Genomic DNA, 8,028 nt, shown 5'->3' on the forward strand with positions numbered 1-8,028 from the left:
GTATGAGTCTCTGTTGCAACTCCACTCGTGCAAACAGACAAGCCAGGCTGGAGAGCCAGAAGTCTGTCAGTTGTGCCAGCTCACCAACCTCTAGAGGCCCACGAGAAGTTCCAAAGCAGTTCCCTCTCTAGTCTGAAGTCCTGACAATGGGACAATTTATGACCTGAGAGGACACAGAGTCAGTTGTTCTCCCTACCTTAGCTTCTCCACCAGGGAATTCACTAGCCGGACCGGCTGGTACCAAAATACCCTTGACTCAGGATAGGTAGACTGGGCAGGGTTCTGAGTCACAGGGACCACCGAAATGGTGCTCTGGTAGTGGGGAGCCTGGGTTACCCACTCCATGGACTGCACCCCTCAAAGACCCTGGAAGCGCTGTAAGACCCAGGGGTCCAGTCCATTAGGGTCTCTGTGCATGCTGTGTTTGCCCCCCAAAAAAGACTCAGATAGAAAATAATCAGCCTTGAAATCCAGAAAGCAAAACTGCCAGCCTCCACCATCCACCCTGCTGCACCTGCAGCCACCATTCTCTTAGATGCTCTCTAAAGCAGGGAAGGCCGGGATAGGCTGGCTAGGGCTGGGATTTTGATCTCTGGTTTTCAAGGCTATTTTCAGCTAGATCTTATTTTAGGGGAAAGAGGGTGTCTACTCAGTCCTTCGGGGCCTGAGTCACAGGCCTGTCCCTGCTACTTAGCAGACAGGACTGGAGTGTCACATCACCCCTCCCAGGCATAGGCCAGAGCTTTGCTTCTGAGGACCCTCCCCTACCCCAGCATTTGGAAGTTTGGAACTTCTTTTCTCTGGAAGGGAGGGAATAAAATTGTTCCAAGCTGAATTTAGTGAGAGTTGACACCCCCGTTAACAAACTAAAAGCCACCAAATTGTGCACTTCATTTTTTTCCAGCTTCACTGAGAAATAATTGACCAGCTGCCTGACTTACTCACCAGTCTTAACTATGAAAGTGTTTTCTGCTTCAGAGACATCAAGATTTGTGTTCATGTCGGCTGGCAATGGACACAGAAAATCATCTCTAGCACCAGCACCACTCACTGATGCAAAAGGAGCAGAACAAACATCAGGCAGATGTTCCTGCCTTCTCTGGAGACTGGTTTCTCACAGCACCTTGAGCAATGAGCTCCCGCCCCTAACACCTCACAGGAGATGGCAGTAATGGTCACAATCAGCCACAGTTTTAAGAACAGGCATGGTGCTTCCAGAATGCCACAAGAAAGCTCAAGGCACTCCCCAAAGAGCTGTGCAGGGCCCTGCCAGCAAGGCCATGCACATGAGGTGATAAGTGATGAGTCGCACAGGCCGCTGGGAAGAGCCCACCTTGCAGAAACACCACCAAACCTGGCCAGACAGTCAGCTGCCTCTGCGGGGGGCTCAGCTTCACAGCAGAGAACACAAAGCCTGAGACACACAGACAAGCATGACGCTAGAAGCCTCCCTTTTCTGATAGGCCCAGCGAAAAGCTCCTCTGAGACGACACTCAGTGCTTCTCCAGCACCTAGCACAGGTCCCTTGTCCAACTCAGGACCAGCTCTTGCGCTCAGACGTTCAGGTTCCTTGGCCAACTCAGGAGTAGTCCTTACGTTTGGCATGTGACAGCCCCAGCAGCCAGGTGTGGACATATGTTCATCCCAGCAGCCAGGGAACCCAACAGGCCCAGTGACCTAACAGACTGAGGGGAGAGAAGAAACGCTTCCAGGGAAGAGAGTCCAGGGTGCTGTCCACAGACGGAGATATCCCCTCTGCCTGATTTCTGCTTGCATAGTCACACCCACAGACGATCTTTGTTCCTTCCTAGCAGGCCTATGAGAGTATTGTGTGCAACCAGCTCAACAAACATGGACAGGTACGGAGGCCGGGGAGATGGCTCAGTAGAATAAATGCTTGCCTGGCAAGCGCAAGGGTCTGAGTTCAATCCCCGGTTCTGTCCCCCCCCCCAAAAAAAATAATAATAATAATAATAAAACATGGACAGAGACCTACTCAAAAGGCAGGCCACAGCCAGGCATGTCTGCACAGCCCACCTGAAATCAACTCCTGTCTGCAGGCCAATGGAAGGAAACACCACAAGTTTGCCTTCACCTTCCGTCCCTGCCCTGATTTCTTTTTTTCAGGACTGGGGATTGAACGCAGGCCCTTGCACTTGCCAGCTAAGCACTTATTCTACTGAGCCATCTCCCCAGCCCCCTTTCCCTGATTTCCAAGAATTGCAATGAAATGCTATTGCTAGGTAGGACAGTGCAAAAAAGACTTTGGTACAGTTTGGATGCAGTTTGTTCCTCAAAGGTTTGTGCATTGGAAGCTGGTTCCCCAGTGTGAAGATGTGGAGAAGCAGTAGGACCTTTAGAGGTAAAATAGTGCAAGGTTCCTAGGTCATTGGGTGCATGCCCTTGGAAGGCACCCCATGGTGTTCCAGGGAGAGTTGTTACAGAAAAGCCAGTCTGACTCCTCCCGGCTCTCCCACCTCCTGTATGGCAAGATGATCACTTGCTCCTATATATATATATTGGGTTTGCTGGCATCCACCATGTTGTGATGCAGACCATGGGCCTCATCAAAGCTGGTTCCATGCTGCCTGGGATTTTAGTTTACAAAACTAAATAAACCTTTTTCCTTATATATTAATCCATCTCAACTATTTTGTGATAGCAATGGAAAACAAATTCAGACGTTTACCACCAGACTCAAAGGAGTCTCCACCTGCCCCCAGGAATCAGTAAAGTGATAATGTATGGCTACTGGTCCAGCTGCCTGGGCCAGGTAGGTATGACACCCAGCATCCAGTCTAGGTATGGGGATAGGAGATATCAGGCCAGGCCTCTCCCGGGACACAGCCACATCCTGGGCCAGGCAACTGTTATCCTTGGAGTAGGGTCAGAATAGCCAGTTCTTGTTGGCTATGAGAAACTGGAAGTCCAGAGGACAGCTTAGGAACCTTCTTAATCAGAATAGTAGACAAGAATGCAATACATTAGGGTCTCTGGAGGAATTGGATGGCAACTAGGGTGACCAACTGTTCATTTGCTCACGACTGAGGGACTTTCAATGCGAACGCCTGGACAAACTTAACTGTACTTGGGTGATTGAGGTGCATTTCTTGTAGGGAACATGCAAGGTTAAGGGGATTCCCAGCTGGAGCACAACTCTCCTAGTCCTGGGAGAGCCAGAACCAAGAAGCCAACAGATTGTGCCTGAGGATTTAGGGGAGATCCAATCATTTCTTGGGGTCAAATATCCTAGCCTCATTCCCATTTCTCCTTAGATTTATTTTATTTATTTATTTATTTATTTATTTATTTATTTATTGGCAGAACCAGGGATTAAACTCATGCCCTTGTGCTTGCCTGGCAAGCACTTATTCTACTGAGCTATTTCTCCAGCACCTTGTTATTTTTTGTTTTGTTTTCTTTTTGGTTTTTTCTCTGTAGATTTCTGCTGTCTCTCAGGGGCCAAAGCCAGCCAGAAACCAGAGAGCCTGAGACCTTCATGAAGTCAGCCTACGGGGGCACAGGGAAGGGTGAATGGAAGAAGAGTGTACCTCCATGGACACAGGGTAAACAGCCCAGACAAACAGACCAGGTTAAGGCCAAGAGAACCCCAAGCAAGCCATTCCAAAGAACACAAACTCCTAGAGGCCAGGCCTCCATACCCTTACTTCTCCATGATCAGTATGGTAGCTCAAGAGCTCAGGCTGCTCTTGATGCATCAGGATCCTTCACAGAAGATGTGTCTTGGGTCCTTTTACTAGAGCCTCTGGACAGGGTTGCTATAATACCCGGAGCACACATACATCTTTCTGGGGAAAGTATGTAGCAAAGACCATACTTTGCTAACTGAAGTAACACCCTGCTAGGCAGATGGCTCAGTAGAATAAGCACTTCCCTGGCAAGCGCAAGGACCTGAGTTCAATCCCCAGTTCTGAAAAAAAAAAGATCTAGGATCTGAAGTAACACCCTTCTGCAGGCTGCTCCATTCCCACTCCCTGAGCTGCATCTGGGATATTCAGATGTTCAGAGTGCTGGAACCAGACATGCATGGATCCCACTAGTTTCCTCAGCTCACTTTTCTAAGCCTACCACTGAGTATGTGAGCCCCTCACTCACTGCCAACAGCAGCCAGAGTCTGAGTTGACCTGGACTGGCCTCCTGCAGCCATGGAACAGATTCCTTCTGCTGAGGGCTTAACTCCATGGCCAGGCATGGGCTGAGCACTTCCAGTAAAAAAAAAAAAAAAAAAAAAAAAAAAGAGTCAGTAAAACAGGGCTATTACAGTTTGTGTCTAGTTGTCACCCCAAAGCCTCATGCAGTCACTGGGGGACTTCTAGAGTTTGTGATTAATTCATGATCCACTGGGATTATGGATGTGAGTGCTGCTGGGATTATGGATGTGAGTACTACTCCCAGGCTGGGGCAGATACCTGAATGCAATTTAAGGGAGACAGACTTGCTCTCTGTAGCCATTTTTGCGGCTACTTGTCTCTTTGCTCTGCTCTTTGCTGCCGCCATGAAAGGTTGTTCTCTGCCATGTGCTGCTCTGCCTTGGAGCCAGCTGAGTGTGGACTGAAACCTCCACTGACTGTGAGCTAAATAAACCTTTCCTTCCTTCATTTTAGGTGTTGGGTATTTTGTCCTTGCAACAAGAGAAAAGTAACTGAGACAAGGGCTTACTAGGCCAAAAATTGCCCCTGGCCTTTTTTCTTTTTCTGTGCCCAGGGAGCTAAAAAGAACCCAAACAATAATAAGCTCTTCACCTAATAGAGTTCTTCTCATTCTGCTCTGCTAGGTGACCATTCCAACCTTCAAATGTCAGACCAAGCTCTTCACTGTTGCCCTGGCTGTCAGAAAAGCCTCTTCTCTGAAATCCAACGAGGAAAATGCCCCAAAAGGAATAGCCTCTGCTGGGCTGGTGGACCAATCTGCATCATCTCCTTCCTGCTCTCTGAGCCACTGGGCTGTCTTGCAGTTTTCCAGGTCCACGTTGGCAGGAAGGGGGTTGGATGTGCTGGGTAGAGAAGCTCTAGAATATAGTAGTAAGTGGATCATGATAGATGATTCTGGTCTGAGCTCAGAAGAACAAAATGCTGATAAAAAGTCAAATGGTAGGCTAGATAGATAGCTCAGAGTATAAGCGCCTGCCTGGCAAGTGCAAGATCCAGAGTTCAATCCCTGGTACCAGAAAGGAAAAAAAAAAAAAATCAAATGGTGAAGATCGGGCTCAAGAGGTTTCAATTGGGAACAAGGATTCCATTAGCAGCTGGAGTCTAGGCCATGTGTGTTTCATGCTCTGGCAGAAAATTTGTCTACATTTTGCTCATCTCTTGAGACGTTCTGGGAGACTGAGATTAAGGGCAGCAGACAAATTAATCTGGTAGGAAATTTCAAAGCAGCCCAACATTCAGGTTATAGTATGATTACTGATTGGCTTGCAGAAAGCCAAGTTGAATAATTTGAAATCTGTTGCTGGTAGTGAGAGAGGTAGCACCTGTAAAATTAGAACCTCTTAAATTTTGGCCTAGGATAGCTTGTTTGCTGAGAAGATTAGCACTAAAAAGAAGCCAAAGGGCTGGTGAGATAGCTTAGTGGGCTAAGCGCCTGCTTAGGCAAGTGCAGGGACTGGGGTTCAATCCCTGGCACCACATGCCATGTTGGCCCTGCCCCCAGGCACGCTGAGCCAAAGACTGAGTCCGGGTATGGTGGTGCATGCCTATAATCCCAGTGCTGAAGAGGCTGAAAAGAGGAGGATCACTATGAGTCCCAGCTGTGTAGTGAGATCCTGCACAAAATAATAAACAAATAAATAGAAGCCAAGTACTTTGAACAAAGATAGTGGGAGGGATGCCTTGAGGCATCCCAGGAAAAAGCATGACCTGGCTCTTTACTCTGCAGAAATGAAAAGGTGTGCTTTGAGAAAAGAGCTCCAGGGTGTGCTAGGCTGAAAGAGGAAAGGTTTCCCAGCATTGAGCTAGTCAGGCACTTAGAGGCCTCTGAAGCCATGGGCCAAGGGGGCTCAACTTCTGAATTTGCTGATGACTTTGTAGTCATCCACATGGTGCTGGTTGTATCAGCATGCAGAGTGTAAGAGTCATCTGGCTAGAGAGGCTTCTACCCAGATTTCATAAGACCACCTGGGAGGATGGGCAGTGTGCCCCTGACAGGACAGTGCACGAATGTGTGAGAGTGAGGCAGTGAAGCAACTCCTCAGGAAGTTGGAGAAGCCAGGAACATGGAACATGACTGAATAAAGCTGCAGGCATTGAGCTGCAGGCTCTTCCCAGCCTCAGAGAAGTGATGGGCACTGTAGCACACAAAAGAGTGGGTGGGCCACCCAGGCCAGTTGGACCTCACACTGTTGCCCCTACTGCAGGAAAGGGCACTTAGAATTTAAGGTTTGTTTTGGTCCCATCTCTTTCTAACCCCTATGTATCCCTTTTGGAAGGGGAATAATTACCGTGTCACTCTATGTAAGTAGTGTTTAACTTTCTTTTGGGTTTTTACAGGGTTTCACAGCTAAGAATTTACGTTGAGTCTCAAAGGCAATTTGGTGCTTGAACCTAGCAGCAATTCTGAAGTGTTAAGACTTTGGTGACCCTTAGAGATGGACTAAATGCAATAAAGAGAATCTGTATAAAGACCACTCTTCTTAGCCACAGGTCAGTGGGGCCTAAGGGGGTAATGTTAGGGTTTAGAGCAAGAATATCATCCAAAAGCCTCATGTGCACAGAGACAGGGCTTTGAGCAGGTGATGGGATTACAGGGCACCTGCAGCGGACTTGCTGCTGGGGGTAGGTCTGATCAGATGGGGGAGGTTCCCGGGTCGTGACCCAGAAGGGCACACCCACCTCCTGGGCCGCTCCCTCCTCCCTCTGCTTCCAGGCCACCATGGTGTGAGCAGCTGTCCTCTGCCCAGGCCCTTCCATTGTTCCATGCTTAAGACTGCAGAACATGGACTGAAACTTCTGAACTCCAAGCCAAAATAAACCTCTCCTTCTATAAACTGCAAGTGTCTAGTATTTGGCCCAGTGATTAGCAAGCAACCGAAACAGGCAGGGACCCCCAAATAAGCTTTTTAGTCCCTGAAGAGACGCTTCGCATGAAATAGTTGAGCTTCCCAGCAAAGGGTGAGTTCTGATAGCGCCATGGAGGAGACGGGCCATCATCACCTGTCTTAGGCCACATCGAGTGGGTGGCGCTGATCAACAGAAAATTATTTCTCACAATTCTGGAGGCTAGGAAGTCTACAAATGCCTCCTAACCACAAGTCATACTCCAGCTACAAAGCTGTTGCTGTGTGACCATGTCACATAAAGGACTATATATGCAAAGGATATTTGGAGGGGTGTAGAAAGTTGGCAGTAGTTACCCCTTTTAAAAACTTCAAACTTCTGTATTTTTTTTCCTTTTTTAATGTATTTAGGACAGAGTCTACAGGGTCCCACTGCACAGACTTGTAGGGATCCTTCCTGTTTTTCAGCCTCACAAGCCTTGGGATTACAGGCACGTGCCACTGTGCCCAGTCTCAATTGCCCTCTCAGTGCACCCCGGGGGTGGGGCTGCATGACAGGCTGTGGATCGAACCCCAGCCCCTGTGTCTGCCTAAGCAAACACTTTAATCCGCTGAGTTACCTGGCCGGCCCTAAAATTTTGTATTTCTTAAAGTGAAAATGTATTTCTTTTGTAGGACAAAGGTTGTAAAATGACTAATATTTTTTAAAACCCTACAGCCATAAAAAAAGTGTGCAAGTTCAGCATTATGACAGACTTTCCCCTGAATTCCCTCAGAGCAGAGAAAGAGGGTGAAACAAGCCTTTCTCCCAGAAACTCAAGGGGGTCCATCTCTTGGCAGCCACATATGGTGCTAAAGGAGTGAGGGGGTGTCGGGCGCCCTCCCGTCCAGCAGGAAAGCACTCAACACGATTTGTGCGGCAGAAAGGCTTTAATCGTTCTCCTGAGTGATGCGCCCCGAGAGAGCACAGTTCCTCTCTCCGTCCCTCTTCCTGTCTCTGACCCTCCGCGTCG

The sequence above is a fragment of the Octodon degus genome, unplaced genomic scaffold, assembly GCF_000260255.1.
Source record: "Octodon degus isolate 3935 unplaced genomic scaffold, OctDeg1.0 scaffold00029, whole genome shotgun sequence".
Taxonomy (NCBI): domain Eukaryota; kingdom Metazoa; phylum Chordata; class Mammalia; order Rodentia; family Octodontidae; genus Octodon; species Octodon degus.